General features: G+C 43.9%; 1 protein-coding gene across 4 annotated transcripts in view; it reads right to left on the bottom strand.

Annotated features, from left to right (window-relative positions):
- The window catches only part of PDZD2 (PDZ domain containing 2), a 214,013-nt gene that overhangs the window by 140,863 nt on the left and 56,757 nt on the right, over positions 1 to 16,393 (bottom strand). The gene's annotated exons all lie outside the window — the stretch shown is intronic.

Here is a 16,393-nt window from a genome sequence, read left to right as displayed (position 1 = left end):
CTTTCAGAGTGGTGACAAGGTGATTTTGGTGCTCTCACTGTGGTTATCGAGCCTATCGAGTACACACACAGGACTCCTTTTCCCTTACGTCTCTCGGGACAAAGCACAGCACATACTCCTCTCTGCTATACCATGACACAGTGATGTACAGACCAGCACCAGCTAATGATGTACAGAGAACAGCACTAAAGGGTAGGTTAGAAGGGGTTACTGATGTACTGGGCTTGAAAGGTGCTTTGTGAGCAGAAAAAAAAAAAAAAAAAAAACAGCAACACAGCAAGGAAAGGGTTACATTAAGGTCTGGACGACTGCTGAGAAGATAAAGGGAGGCATGGGGGGGAGATTAAATTGCGCTGTGGACATACAGCACTAGATGCAATGGTATTTGCACAAGGGACAGGTCTTCTTTTACTGCACTTACAGATAAAAGGGAAGCCTTGATTTACCTTTGAAGAGCACAATGGATTATCTTAATAAGACAGACTGGTTTAGCTTACAGGTACACAGCCCAGGCTCTCTCAGGCTTCTCTCTTCTGTATATATTCTAATGCCCATCCGGACTTTGTGTATTTTCATCTTTGTTGCTAAAGACAGATTTCCACTGACAATAGGAAGTGGACAGCAGATTGCAGTGACAGACACCTGCTGGCCAAGACTTTTTAGCTGTTATTTTGGGGTAAGGAGTCATTTTTGATTAGTGAAGTAATGTACAACTAGCAATAGTATTAAATAGGTTAGGGTTGTATAGGGAGAAGATGTGATTTTGCCCCAACAAAGATGGATCAGGCAGTTGGAGCATGCCCGATCCTCCAGATCTGAAGGGAGATTAGCCACCACCAGAGAAATCTAGCAGCAGTATACATCAGTCTGAGTACTAAGAAAACATGCTGAGCCCAGCATACGTTTATGGAGTAGTCATATCCTGCGTTTACACAAAGCGATAATTTGCCCGATCGTACGAGTAACGATTTCCAAGTAACTTTTTTATTTTTATAATGATCAGCGTTTAGACGGAACGATATATCGTACGGAAAAATCGTTTTGCAATCGCTTAAGCCTATCTCGCACATAGGTAAAATCTGTGAACGACTGTTTACACGGAACGATCTGCGAAGTTTTTGCGGACGAACGACAATTTTAGAACATGTTGTAAGATCAAAATGAACAATTTCTCGCTCATCGCTTGATCATTCGCTGCGTTTACATGTACGATTATCGTTCGAATTAGATCGTTATTGTGCAAATTCGCACGATAATCTTTCCGTGTAAACGCAGCAATACTCTTATACTAACCATCCAGTGTGCCAGCCCAGTTGCCCTTCTCCATAGTGTGCCAGACACTTACACCACCACAACCGTATTCCAGGCACAAACTCCCCACAGACGTGTACCACTCCATCCAATAGGCTTCAGTTTAACACTTGCTTGTTGTTTCGCCTCAAACATGTTGTGTAATTCAAAGAAAACCTTAATGGTAATACATCAAGTCTGTAATATAATCTTGTAGTCAGAGAGCACTGTTAAAAGTTAATTCCAAAGATAGGTAAATGGCTTTTAGCGTCTTATTATTTCCCCCATAATGGACATTTCGTTGGACTGAAGAGTCACAGGAGCGATGGGATAGACATGAGCTCTGTACAATAAAACGCACTTAAGGGAAACAAGATCCAAATAACTTCACACTCGGAGGATAACACAAAGTGATTACCGGCGGCACATAACGCCAAATGGATACATCACACAAAGTAAGAACTTCTCATAGAGAGAACATGGGCTCTTCACGGTCAGGGCTGCAATTCCCGAGCTGCAGTAGGATCTATATATATATACATTTTCATGTCCCCCTCAATCTTGCGGTTTGTATCCTTTGTTCTGAAAATTCCTCAATGTTCCAACACAGTTATAAAAGAGTAAACATCAAGATATTGCCGAAGCGGCAAATGGGGAAAATTATATGGTTGTTGTAGAAGAGGATCTGTAATTAGAGACGCGACAGAAAGAAACAGGTTATTTCTAAGGATTGAGGAAGGAAACCTCTTACAGGGCCAACAACATAAAAACTAAGCTCTCCGTTACATGGAATACATAAAGGAATGTCTCTACTTTATGCAGTATTGTCATACACTTATTTAAAGTGATACTGCCACTGCCCTCCCTATCACGTTAAGGCTGGGTTCACACTACGTATATTTCAGACAGTATTGTGGTCCTCATATTGCAACCAAAACAAGGAGTGGATTAAAAACACAGAAAGGCTCTGTTCACACAATGTTGAAATTGAGTGGATGGCCGCCATATAACAGTAAATAACGGCCATTATTTCAATACAACAGCCGTTGTTTTAAAATAACAGCAACTATTTGCCATTAAATGGCGGCCATCCACTCAATTTCAACATTATATGACCAGAGCCTTTCTGTGTTTTTAATTTACTCCTGGTTTTGGTTGCAATATGAGGACCACAATACTGACTGAAATAGACGTAGTGTGAACCCAGCCTAATGGTGTTTGGTCCCTGTTGCAGCCCAATGAGTATCAGAGATTACACAGTGAATTCATCAGTTCTCTCTTCTCCAATCTCCAATTAAAAGAGAAGGTATGGCTAGCCATATACTCGCCCAAGAAGTTTTAGGCACGTTGAAAGCCAACATGTCCAACACTTCTCTCCCCCGACAACTGCTACAGGGCAACAACGTGCACTAGGACCAGCAGAATGGTGGTGGAGACTGGAAGCCCATTGGGGCAGAGAGAGCAGATTGGCGAGTATGGAATGAAGAGAGGGAGAGTATGACCATGTGATGGCAGAGAGCTGTGACAGCATCTAAGAAACCTGGCTACCCATGCTACACTATCCATTCTCACAGCAATCTCCACTCTGCCGCATCTATTTAAAGGGACTCCTTCCAGCCACCAGTACCAGAGTAATATGGTTTTATTTTTAACGATTAGTGTTTAGCAGACGTTGCCGTACTGTTCGGGTTCTGTAACATTCTCCGAATCTGAATGCTTGGCATTTGACTCCCGGCAATTGGAGAAGTTGGATGCCATAGGCTGTATCCATGTTTTCCAGGACTCCCTAGGAGGGCACCCAACTTCTCTAGCCACCGGGAGTCAAATGCCAAGCATTTGGGTTTGGAGAACGTTGCCGAAACCAAACAGTTCAGCCAGTTCGCTTAATGTGATTTAAAGGGGAACTTGGATCTGCTTCTCCAATGTTTGACCTGGCTTGCTATTTGACCATCTGTCTGCCCTTTGTCCTGACCTGTTGTCTGCTGTCCATATCTGCAAGAACTCACGACCTGAACAGCAAAGTCTCTGCTACATCCTCCTATACTACTACTATCCACGTCAGCAGCTACACAACAGTGATTACGTTTTAGAGGTTCCCTGCAGCAGAAGTTTACACCACCTTGCAAGTGTGAGCGGAACTCTGTGCCATACCACAGCAGCACAGAGGATTCCCAGGAAGAACAGGTAGGCCTGTTACTCTTAAACTTTCAGGACTAAATTAAAAGAATATGAGGACAGACTATGGGAACGCAAAATGAAGGCTGTTTAGATACATGAGCCAAGATGTAACATCTGTAGCCTCAGACCTACTGGGTTCTCTTCTCTACAAACATTGTCCATATGTGATTATACAATCAGCTCCACAGTAACGGACAGTAATACTCATCCCAGTGCTCATTCTTTCTGCACATTTTTATTGAGCATCTTTTTGGGGTAACCAAGCCCTTTTAATACATTCATTAGCACATGGTGACATAAGAGGAGCGGGCTCCATGATCAGTAGTAGGCGGCTTCACCCATCCACCTTGTGGGGTTATTTGGAATTAGAACATCACTCATTGGACAGCCACCCATCATAAGGTATGCTGGAAGCTGTAGTGCCCCTTAACAGCGACTGAAACTTGAGGAGTCCAAAGATATACTTGTTCTCTTTCAGGAGAGCATAATAAAAACAGGTCAAGACTTAGGGGCCTATACCACAGAGCGATAATTGGCAGAATCGGCTTGATTCGTCCGATTATCACTCGGTTGAATAGAGAAAACAATCAGCCGATTATCGTTTATTTAGGCCCAAACCTAAAATCATCGGTCACCCACTGCGCATCACTGCGTGGAATAGCGATACGCGGCGGGCAACCGACGACTTGAGAAGCAGCATACATTACCTAGCAGGGCTTCTCCTCCGCTCAGTCTTCCTCCCTGGGTCCCGCGGCGCAGCATCAGCTTCGGTGCGGCCTGACTGAGATGTCAGACCGCTCAGCCAATCACTGGCCGGGACCGCCGCGCCCAGTGATTGGCTGAGCGGTCTGACAGCTCAGTCAGGCCGCTCTGGAGTTGATGCTGCACCGCGGGACCCGCGGAGGAGAAGTCCTGCTAGGTAATGTATGCTGCAAGGTTAGACATTGGTAACGATGTCCCTGCAGCACTCGCTAAACGATCATCGGGCCGTGGAAAAGGCCCAGTAAACGAGCGGCAATCTAGCAGATCGGCGCTCGTTTACATCGTTGATTGGCCTGTGGAATAGGGCCCTTAAAAGCCATTACTGCTCCTCTGGGAAGAAATAGCTGCAAAATGGTGTTCCCTTCAAGTCAAGGGGAATCCAAGTGAGTCAACTGTACCAGGTCCAAGGATGGTGTGATATCATACAGGGTCCACAAAGGGGGGTTGATGAGGCCAGCTAAGTATACTAGTGCACTGCAGAGTGGCCCCTGGGGCATTATCTGCTGCTATTAGGGGTCCCACTGCCATAAAGGAGGGACTTGGAGTGTACAATGGTTAGGTAGATAATACGTGTCACAGTAACATCCACATGGCACCAAGGCACAAGATCTCCAGCACAACATAGCCCACATAACATCACACTGCCCCGCCATCTTGTCTTTTTCCCATAGTGCATCCAGGTGCTATCTCTTTCATGAGCCTTGGGCGTCTATAACCCTGTCTCTGGTTTCCTACTTGTCCTTCCTTGGACCACCTGTGACTGGCGATACCCACTAAATACCATAGTCTTAAAGGTGCTTTCCATGCAAAAAACACAGAAATGAGGACCAGGCAGCCAGAGAATCAGGGCAGATGAGTATGTTTTACATTTTATAGCAGAGAAATGATTGTCCCCAAACAACCCCTTTAAGGTAAAATCAGGATTTCAGAAATCCCTTGCCATCGCCATATGCCCACAGGGCCTCATGTATAACAGTGGCGGCAGCATTTCTTCCTGTTGCGATGGGCAGCTGCGCAACTTTACAGGATCTTCCCCAACATTTGTTCTCACTTTGTTTCCCAGTAAAGATTCAGTCTGGCATTACCCCATGTTCCCGCAGAAGCAGGAACCTACAAGATGACAGGCTGAAGGATCTCCTAGGATTTTCTTTGCTGATCTTGAGTGTGGGCTTATTCAGGCGTATCACCATCATCAGGGTAAATGGGAAAGCGCTTAACTCAATAAATATTTAAAGCCGCTGAGGATGAATCAGGTTCTCTCTCCAGGGCTGGACAACGTTAACTCGTACTCTGCTTGTGAGAATGTATGTCAAGTGCATCGTATGTAGGTATAAGGAGTCCCTATAGTAGAGGGGGATCCTATATCACTACTATACTGTTCTATCAGTGATTACAGTATTTAAAAGGGATTTTCTGTGCCAGTCAACTGACCGAATAGTAAGTATGTATGTAGCACCACCTTTGTCTGTAGGTCGTTTGTGGTATTACAACTTGACTTCATTCACATCAATGAAATCAGGCTGCAGTACTACCCACAAAGTGAGAACAAGCATGGCGCTATTTCTGGAAGAAAGCATCTATGTTTTAATTGTAGATAATAATCCCTTTAAGTTCTGAGACCTCTGTCTAGAGCAGGAGATGGTTTTCTATGGTGATTTACTACTGCTCTGGACAGAGGGGGCAGCAGAGAGCACTGTGTCAGACTGGAACAAATACACCACTTCCTGCAGGACATACAGCAGCTGCTAAGTACTGAAAGATTGGAGATTTTTATATAGAAGTAATTTACAAATCTGTATAACTTTCTGACACCGATTGATTTGAAATGGAGTACCCCTTTAGTGCATGTCCAATCTCCCAAAGCCTCGCATTTCCATCCACTGCATGGCACAGCATAGGAGCTATTATTCAAAGGCAGGAAAAGGCGTCAAGAAGGGGATGGAGATGCAGGAAGAAATCAACCCCACCTTGTTGACACTTGAGGCAACCAACGCTGCTGAGTGATCAGATTACAGCTGACAATATATGCCTATGGAGATGAGAGGGGAAGGAAGAGGGAGCTGCAGAGTTAAATAGAAGCAGTGGCAGACACATAATGTCCTCCATGCTGCTGCTGGTTCTGAGGGTGTGCTATAGCAACATAGGGAGGTAGTGTCCCTGAGGTATAGGGAGGTAGTCCTGCCTGAAGGACTTAAAGGGATATTCCCCCCAAGAGCCAAAAAAATAAAATGCTCCCAAACCTAGCTCGTCTTACTCCCCAAGTCCCTCTGAGAATTTTAAGCCGTCTCCAGTCTTTCTAGCTGCTTCCGTTCCATAGTTATAAGTTTTTCAAAAAGCCGAACTATATCCAACATGGCGCCGGACAGAAAACTACATCTCCCATCATGCATTGCTTATGCTTGATTGGTCCATGATCTAGCAGAGCTGATATCCACAAAATATAGCAGAGTTTAGTGAGTTGCATAGCAGAGTTTAGTGAGTTGCATAGCAGAGTTTAGTGAGTTGCATAGCAGAGTTTAGTGAGTTGCATAGCAGAGTTTAGTGAGTTGCATAGCAGAGTTAAATGAGTGACATAGCAGAGTTGAATGAGTGACATAGCAGAGTTGAATGAGTGACATAGCAGAGTTGAGTGAGTTGCATAGCGGAGTTGAATGAGTGACATAGAGTTGAGTGAGTTGCATAGCGGAGTTGAATGAGTGACATAGAGGAGTTGAATGAGTGACATAGCGGAGTTGAGTGAGTTGCATAGCGGAGTTGAATGAGTGACATAGCGGAGTTGAAGGAGTGACATAGCAGAGTTGAAGGAGTGACATAGCAGAGTTGAAGGAGTGACATAGCAGAGTTAAAGGAGTGACATAGCAGAGTTGAAGGAGTGACATAGCAGAGTTGAATGAGTGACATAGCGGAGTTGAGTGAGTTGCATAGCGGAGTTGAAGGAGTGACATAGCAGAGTTAAAGGAGTGACATAGAGTTGAAGGAGTGACATAGCAGAGTTGAATGAGTGACATAGCAGAGTTGAATGAGTGACATAGCAGAGTTAAAGGAGTGACATAGAGTTGAAGGAGTGACATAGCAGAGTTGAATGAGTGACATAGCAGAGTTGAAGGAGTGACATAGCAGAGTTAAAGGAGTGACATAGAGTTGAAGGAGTGACATAGCAGAGTTGAATGAGTGACATAGCAGAGTTGAATGAGTGACATAGCAGAGTTGTAATAGTGAAATAGCAGAGTTGTAATAGTGAAATAGCAGAGTTGTAATAGTGACATAGCAGTGGCATATATTTTCATATAATAACCTTTACTGACAAGAAGAATGGCAGATGTCTGTCCCATGTTCTGTCATGAAGCAACTTATGCAAAGTGTTGTGTGGACCGCAGGCGGCCACCATGAGCTGAGTGAAGGGGGGGGTGCAGGTGAGCCGCGAGTAGAGCAGGGGGGTTGCCGCGGGAGGGGGTGCGGGCATCGGGTGAGATGCAGGGGGAGGCTGCGGTGTGGTGCGTGGGGGGGGGGTCCGGTGGAGGGTGGCCACCGCTTGTACTGAGGGGGGGGCACTCACAGGAGCGGCCTCTGGGTGAGCTATGGGGGGATATAGGGTGCGTGGCGGGGCAGCTCCGGGCAAGGGGGTGCACACAGTGGGGGGGGGGGGCAGCTGTCAGAGACGGAGACAGTGAACAGCAGCAGCTGTCACTGTTACTGTGTCCTCCCTCACTTCAGTGGACTGGATTAGAAGCACTAACTCGGCCCATTAAAGAGACTGAGGACATGTGATGCCGACTCAGAGGGTGGGGGCCAAGAGCAGGGAGCGTGTCGGAGTGGACTGAGGTCTGATGATTTTATGCATTCGGTGGGGGTGAGTGCTTCTAGATAACAGCAAAACTGTGCAGAATCCACAATAACTTTATATTGGAAAGATGGAAAGCTACGGGTGGGCAATGTATTAATGCAAAAATGATTTTGGGGGGAATACCCCTTTAAAGAATAATATTTACAGGATATTTTTAAAAGAGGTTTTACAAATGAACTCAAAGTAGTATGCAAGACAAGTGGTTCAATATATAATTTCCAGGCATCACCGCTCCTGTAGCTTTCCTGAGAGCCGGGAATGATCACACCGGTATGTATGTATCAGGCTATGCACTATTCCTGTAACATTATCCAGCAGACAATGGATCTTGTATCTCTCCACAAATTGTCAGTTTCCAATGAGTGTTACAAGCCCGGGCCTGTGCCCTTCTACCTATTACCCATCACTGCTGGCAGGAGATTAGTCGTGTTACTCATACACTGCTTTCTCACACAACTCTGGTGTCCTAGACTGTACGGGGGTAGATGTTATTCCCCATAATATAAAACACATACAGGGGTATACAGGGTAAGAAATAAATCCTATGGAGGGGTTATTTGATGTTGTATTGTATTTGCTGGTTGTATATGCTGTAATGTAATGTACATACTAAGTAACACAAAGCCTTGTGTGTGCACAGTTGCAATGGGCCAGTGCCGCCCCACCCTGTGAGAGTAGCTGGGCAGCAAGAAAGGTAGTTATCCTGCTTCCAGAGGAAGAAGAGCCAGCACCAGCCATTCATGAAGAGTCTCACCACACATGATAGGTGTGAGCACTGTCCCGTTAGAGGGGATAGACTAAGGGTATTATCCCAGTAACAAACAATTTCTGATATTTAGTTGGGGGTGTGGAAAAATAAAAAGTCAGTCACACTCACCTATTCCTGCCCCGAGGTCCAACACCTTTTGGAAGCAGGATGAAGCAGTTAAGAGAGGGGGTCAAGCAGGTAAATGGGACCGATACCAGGGTAAGAGAGCATGACTTATTTTTATACTCCTCCTCTATGTGATATACACCTGGTCAGGCACAATGCTCATCCTCCTCTATGTGATATACATCTGGGGGCACAATGCTCATCCTCCTCTATGTGATATACATCTGGTGTACAATGCTCATCCTCCTCTATGGGATATACATCCGGGGGCACAATGCTCATCCTCTATGTGATACGGATGAGCCTCAGCTGCCCTCCTTCTCCCCTTTCAGTGCCATAACTCCCACAATTATAACCTCTGCCTAGAGATAAGTGGCGCCAATACAGCACTGGTCTTCTCTGCATTTCTTACACTAGTCTCACGCCAACATTTATTACCTACAGGTGTGTCCCTAGACATGTTTTATTGACCGTCTATGACCACATGATCAACCAGAGAAATTTCGCTATGACAGGAACATAAACTTCCCCTATATATTCCGCCAGCCTGGGAACAATTAACATCCTAAAAGTCAGGCCTGAGGGTTCACATATTATCCGAGGAAACAACATTACTCGCAGGAATGAATCAGCTCCGCTATTCTAGGCCGATATTTAGGGAAACTGCTCAGGATAACAATAGCGGCACAGGATACCGGACTAGCTCTGCTACAACAATAAAACCAGCATCGCTTACATTGCGTCCAGCGAGTCACTGGAGAAGTTACATCATAGGACTTAAGTGCTGAGATTCATAGAGAAATGGATTTGTATCGGGATTCTGGAGAAAATCAGGTCAGGATGACACAGAACATTTATGACAATGCTTTTCTCTCATCTGAAAAAGCTTTTTGTCCAAAAAAAAAAAAAAAAAAAAAAAAAAAAGGATAAAGTAAAGTGGAGTGGAGTGGAGTGTGAGTTCTATACATTGTAATAGACTGCCCCCTAGAGGTCTTATGTAATACTGCACTGCTGTAGGAAAAATTCACTTGTTGTTCTACCAGATACACAAGGGGTTTTGGGTGGAAAATACAGTCACTGCACCCCTGTTTTCCCTTTAGTGGGGTATCTTTTTTTCTTTTTAAACCATATTTTATAGGACATCAGTGATCAGAAAATAGCCGAAACACCATCCATGACAATCCCGATAAATGGAAACATTATCCTTAGTGGGTTATCTTACTGACCACCAGAATGAAGCAAAGTCCATCCGCTTATACATGTACAGTGGTACCTTGGTTTAAGAGTAACTTGAATTGAGAGCGTTTTGCAAGAAGAGTTCACGCTTTTTCAAAAATTGTGACTTGGTTTAAGAGCATTGCTTTGGTTTAAGAGCTCCCTGTACTGTGTGGAAGTGGGGCAGGGGCATGGTCTGCATAGTGTGGTCTACAGCCCTGTACTCTGACCCAGGAAGTCTCCTTCACCTTCCAAACAATAGCAGATTCACTTCAGGCTGTGGCTTGCATGAGGGGACAGGACTATGGAGGTAAACTTTTCATAGCTGTAACCCCTCTCTCCCCGGACAGAGAGCGCTGCATGTATGTGCCCACATATGCCCTGCTCATTCCTTCATGCTCCCTGCAGTCTCTGTCCGCCCTTGTGTTTCCAATCCTCTCCATTCCTGCTATAATGTGCCTACACTCACACTCAGCTATACACAATGCTGCTATAATGTGCCTGCACTCACACTCAGCTATAGACACTGCTGTATAAAAAAGTTTCAGTCACTGTCCTCCTGCACAGCTCTGTGATTCTCACTTCCTGATTGGTCCATGCTGAACACACCCCTTCGCCACTGCTGTCATGTGACCACACAGACCTCTGACAGCAGCTCTGCTTCTATAGCCTGTTGTACTACGCTACTGCATTATGGGTATCAGCATCTCCATCCTGTGTCTTCAAACTACTGCTGTGTTTTCAGGTTTATGCCCTTACTATACATTATACTTTACATGCTGATTGCTATACTGTACAGTAACTTATAATATCACATATTCAGCTGTTTCTCATTGTTTTGTTTCATCTGTTTTACATGTTATTCAGAATAGAAAATCATTATTTTTGGGGTGAGGAACCAATTGTCTGCATTTCTCTGATTTCTTACAGGAACATTTGCTAAGAGTGATTTGGATTACAAACACGGTACAAATTATGCTCGTATTCCAAGGCACCACTGTATTTGATTTCTGTATGAAAAGTCATTACAGGTTTTACCACCAGATGGCAGCATTGTGCAGCCTATTTGAACATGAAGTCGAAACGAAATCATTAACCCCTTGAAGACTAGTCCAAATTTGGCCTTTAGGAATTTGCTGTATTTTCTAATAGTACCATATCTGGGTACATAGTATACTGCTTAACTTTTATTTAAGCATAGCCATCATTTCCCAAAAACTTTCAATTGTTATACAGACATACAAAAAGTTTTGATCGGTCAGGGTCTACAATTCACAAGAAAGAGCAGAGAGAAGTAAGCACTTAGCGAGACCTGGACGGACCCCAGCGCAAGTCTATGTTGTAGTATGTGGCGGCACATGTCTCTCCCAGTTCATTCTTAACTCTTAGGGTATGTTCACACTAAGTAAAAGAGGCAGAATCCCGCCTGTCTCAGTGTCACATAGCCTGTCTAAGAGAGAATGTGCGCTTCTTCGAATGGAGAGCGGCGGCAGCGGAGGAGCGCGTGCACTCTCATTCACTCACAGCGGGACACTGACCACGGCGGGAAGATCTTTGGAAGATAATCTTTTTGGGTAAATGGACGCTCTGAAGCTGACTAATAAAACCTCCTGACATGACCCTAGGACATCCTACGTCTTTCTGAGGGACAGTACAGCTTAAAGGGGTTATACAACATTAGAAAAACATGGCCACTTTCTTCCAGAGATAACACCACTCTTGTCTTTAGTTTGGGTGCAGGTTTTGCAACTTAGTTCCATTGAAGTGAATGGAGCTAAAAGTGTACCTGTTATTTAAATTTTTTTGCAAAAATCATTAGTACAGGCGATTTTAAGAAACTTTTGTAATTGGGTTTATTAGCCGAAAAATGCATATTTTTTTTTATGAAAAAGCAGTTTGAAGCTCTCTCCCCCATCTTCATGGTTCTCTTATGGAGAGTGGAGGGGTGGAGGTAGATGAGACACCAAAACAGGACAACAGAGTTAATTTACAGCTACATCACCAATCTCCTCTAAAGTCAGCACTGACCTCTTTGACCTTTGAATAGAGGCTTTCACATAGGTCCCACTGTGTAATCCTTTGTTCTCTGCTGCAGACTAATCTCCCTCCTATCTCCTCCCCCCTCCCCTCTCCATAGAACAGACAGTGGCATGTCTGATGCAACAAGACATAATTTCTTGATAATGAGCAGTTAATGGAAGAGAGGAGGGAAGGGGACCTGAATGCAGATAATGGCCTATTTGCCTAATAAACCCAATTACAAAGTTTCTTAAAATCACCTGTAATATTGATTTCTGCAAAAAAAAACAACACAGTGACACTTTAATTGCAAATCACACCTGAGCTGGAGACAGTGGAGTGGTTTTGTCTCTGGAAGAGAGCGGTCATGTTTTTCTAATGCTGGAAAACCCCTTCAATTCTTTTCTACTCCCCACCCTGCCTTGAGTGACAAGTCTTCCTACACATAAACAGGAGAGATCAATCATTCATTGTCGGTGAGGAGACGCTGCCGTGGGCCACCATGACTGCTCCCAATGATAACTATGATCCTTCTGGAACTCTGCAGCCTTTCAGTTTTACATTTTTAAGTTTCAGAGTAAATCATACATCATTGTAATAAAATAATGCTGCCCGTGATGCAGCTTTTCTTTAGAGAAAATCCCTTTAATGCTGCTTGAACCAGAAGTGATGAGAGCGGTTCTGACTGTATGATGATTTCATATACTCAGCAGATCAAAGCCTCACCACCAGTCACACAATAAAATAGCGAAAAGTAACAGAGTACCTGAATAATACAGTACTAAATTACATTCCAGACGGCGATACTCTGCAGCACCAAATCTGGCTTATAAAGGCTTATTCAGGAGTCCCCAGCTCGCCTGCTGTTTAAAGGTAAAAAAAAAACTCAGCAATACACTATTTATGGTTCAAAGTATTTGTATTAAAGTTTTCTGGATAAGCAGCTGCTCAGTACTACACTACCCAGAATGCATTGCTTTCATTTAGTTCATCACAGACCTCCCACCCTGCCTACTCCCCTCCCACAGCAGAGTCAACAAGGCTGCAGTAGCTGTTGTATTCACTGCCTGCCCCCTCCTCTGCCTGTGGCATTGTGCAGCACGCTGTAAAGACAAATTTTATATATATATATCTAGGGGATATCAGGGGAAGTTTATTATAGAAATACCAGCCCCTAAAATTACATGCTGATCATATGGCACACATAGACAAGGGGTAAGTTTATGAGACAAACCACTTTAATAACTTAAAGGGATTATGGCAAGATCAAAAATTACAATGTATTGGTCTGATTAGTTGGGGTCCAGCCGTAGGGATCCCACTAATTCTGAGGTCAACTGACCCTCCAATGAATGGCGCAGCAGCATTTGCACATATAGCATGCCACTTGTTTGCAGAACTAGATTTAATGTGCCAGTTATTATGGTGCAGACTGAAATGATGGTGTTTATAAAGCACATAACTCCGGAAACATCTCAGGAACACGAGACAAACTAGTAGCAAGAGACGAGGTAATTCCCATAATTGTTATGTGCGTTGTTTACATTGTGTTCCCTGACGGTCTACAGACATATAGCGGTAGGATGGTTACAGGGTATGATTCAGAGTGAGGAAACTAAAACCAAAATTGGGCTACATGGACACTTTGGCCAATAATCCCCACATAGTGATCTATAAATATTCTTTATGCCCCTAAGATTATGCATGGCATGCATAGCAGAAAGTAAGAACTTCAGCTTCATCTTAGGGTTACCTTCAATAGGTGGCACTAGAGAGCAGGCATATATACTCACTAGGTGGCACTAGAGAGCAGGCATATATACTCACTAGGTGGCACTAGAGAGCAGGCTTATATACTCACTAGGTGGCACTAGAGAGCAGGCTTATATACTCACTAGGTGGCACTAGAGAGAAGTTTCTTTTCCTTCTGGATGGAAGCTAATCTGCATATTTTTTCCCCAAGAGTTGATAAGACTCCCTAGCCAGCATGGCGATCTCTTCAAGAAGACACATTACTCCCTCAGTCTCACTACACTTATGGCTACCTGCGTTGCAGGGAATTGTATAACAACTCTCTGCACAGCGGGTGGTCAGGGTCCCTTCCTCCTCCAGATCGTTGGAGTCCCATCAATCATGAGCTTATTATGCACGTGTTGTAATATTTAATGTAGGATTGTAAGAATTAATAAAGCAATTTATCTTACTACCACATCTGTATTTTTCCCAAATGGACAAGCCTTGGCAAAAACACTCCGGTAATGTACAACGTGACTGGTTGCCTTTCCACTTTCTACCCTCGAGTCATTTTCATAAATGCCGCCGGTTCTGACTTTACGATGATGACATAACGCTCCTGTAAGTGCCAGTAATTCATTTATTTCCCAGGAAAGCCATTTTATGACTGAGATACATGGAGGAATAGACCCTCTTTGTCTGCAAGTTATTACACAGTTAGTTATAAACCCTAAAAAACCCTAAAAGCAGGATTCAATGGCAACAGCCCAGCGCTGTAATGAAATAAAAGCTCGGTGCTTTCCAGCACAGGCAGGTCCCGTAGTTATTCCGGTAGCCCAGGGTGGTCGATGGCTCTCTGAGGTCCGTTCAATGCCAAAAAACCTCACAGCTTCACCTTTAACTATCTAAGGGCTTTACAAAAATAATAGTCATGGCCGCTGTGTGGAATCAATTACTTAGCAAAGAAAAATAGTACTGCAATTCAAGAGAACTAATAGATCTAACAAACAAGGGAGAAGCCAATGAGGACTGCGCCAATGACTGGTAGTTTAGGCAGCATAAAAGGAATGACAGGTTCCTATTAAACAACCTTGGGGAGGCACAAGAGACACCATCCAGCATGAAATTAACCTTCAAGCCAAAAACTGAAGCCCTCTGTGAATTGAGCCTTTAATAAGAGAAAACCGGGATGGTCGCTTAAATATAGGTCTAAAAATATAAATATCAATATGTCATATCTTAATATATTTTCATTATATTTTTTCTCCTGATTCATGTTTTACTCTATGGTGTATCTGTAGGTGGTATACAAAATCTTGTAATGAACGAGTAGATTCTGACTACAAACAGTGTCCTCTGTACTCTGTCCGCATAAGGTGCTGTAAAGGTCCATTTAAACCATGGGAGAAAATAATTAAACTTAATCAAATTTTAATAAAATCACTGTCCCCATGCACTGTGCCAGATTTATTAGGACTAGAGATGAGCAAACCGGGTTCGGGTTCAGAGTCTATCCGAACCCGAACTTTCGGCATTTGATTAGCGGGGGCTGCTGAACTTGGATAAAGCCCTAAGGTTGTCTGGAAAACATGGATACAGCCAATGACTATATCCATGTTTTCCACATAGCCTTAGGGCTTTATCCAACTTCAGCAGCCACCGCTTATCAAATGCTGAAAGTTCGGGTTCGGATGGACTCGAGCATGCTCCAGGTTCGCTCATCTCTAATTAAGACTCTTGGTAAATCCAGCTAACCTGAGATGGTCGGAAAAATTCAAGCCTGCTCCGGAGCAGGTGTAGATTTTCACCATGATTAATAAAACCAGACCCGCCTGTTTTGCTGCACCCACCTTGCCACCCTTTAGACCATGGGTCTCTAAACTGCGGCCCTCCAGCTGTTGCAATACAACATTTCCCATCATGCCTGGACAGTGAAATCCAAAGCTTTAGCTGTCAGGGCATCATGGGAATTGTGGTTTTCCAACAGCTGAAGGGCCACAGTCTGGTGATCCATGCCGAACGGGCTGCGTTGGTAAATCCCAGATTTCTGCGCACAGTGGGAGCAAAAATTTGCAATGATTTTCAAGTATTAACCTGGTGCAGTGTTATTAAATCTGAGCTTGTGTGTTTATTGACACAATTACGGCAAAAATCAGCATTTTTACAGAAGTTGTAGCAATTTCTCATGTAAAAAATGTTTCCATTTCCTGTACCTGCCAATACAGATTTTATATAGCGGACTTTAGAGAAGCACACCTGGAGCATGCTCGAGTCCGATCGTTTGGCATTTGAATACCGGTGGTTGAAAAAGTTGAATGAAGCCCTAGGGAGGCCTGGAAAACATGGGTACAGCCTATAGACTATGGCTGTACCAGAGTTTTCAAGGACTCCCTAGGGCTGCATCCACCAATAATCAACTCGAGGATGCTCCAGTTGCATTCATTTATTTTTATGTTTAATATAGACAATATTGATGA

This window comes from Dendropsophus ebraccatus, chromosome 3 (assembly GCF_027789765.1).
Source record: "Dendropsophus ebraccatus isolate aDenEbr1 chromosome 3, aDenEbr1.pat, whole genome shotgun sequence".
Taxonomy (NCBI): domain Eukaryota; kingdom Metazoa; phylum Chordata; class Amphibia; order Anura; family Hylidae; genus Dendropsophus; species Dendropsophus ebraccatus.
Note: the sequence above shows the minus strand (reverse complement) of the source record. Positions and strands in the feature narration are given on the sequence as shown.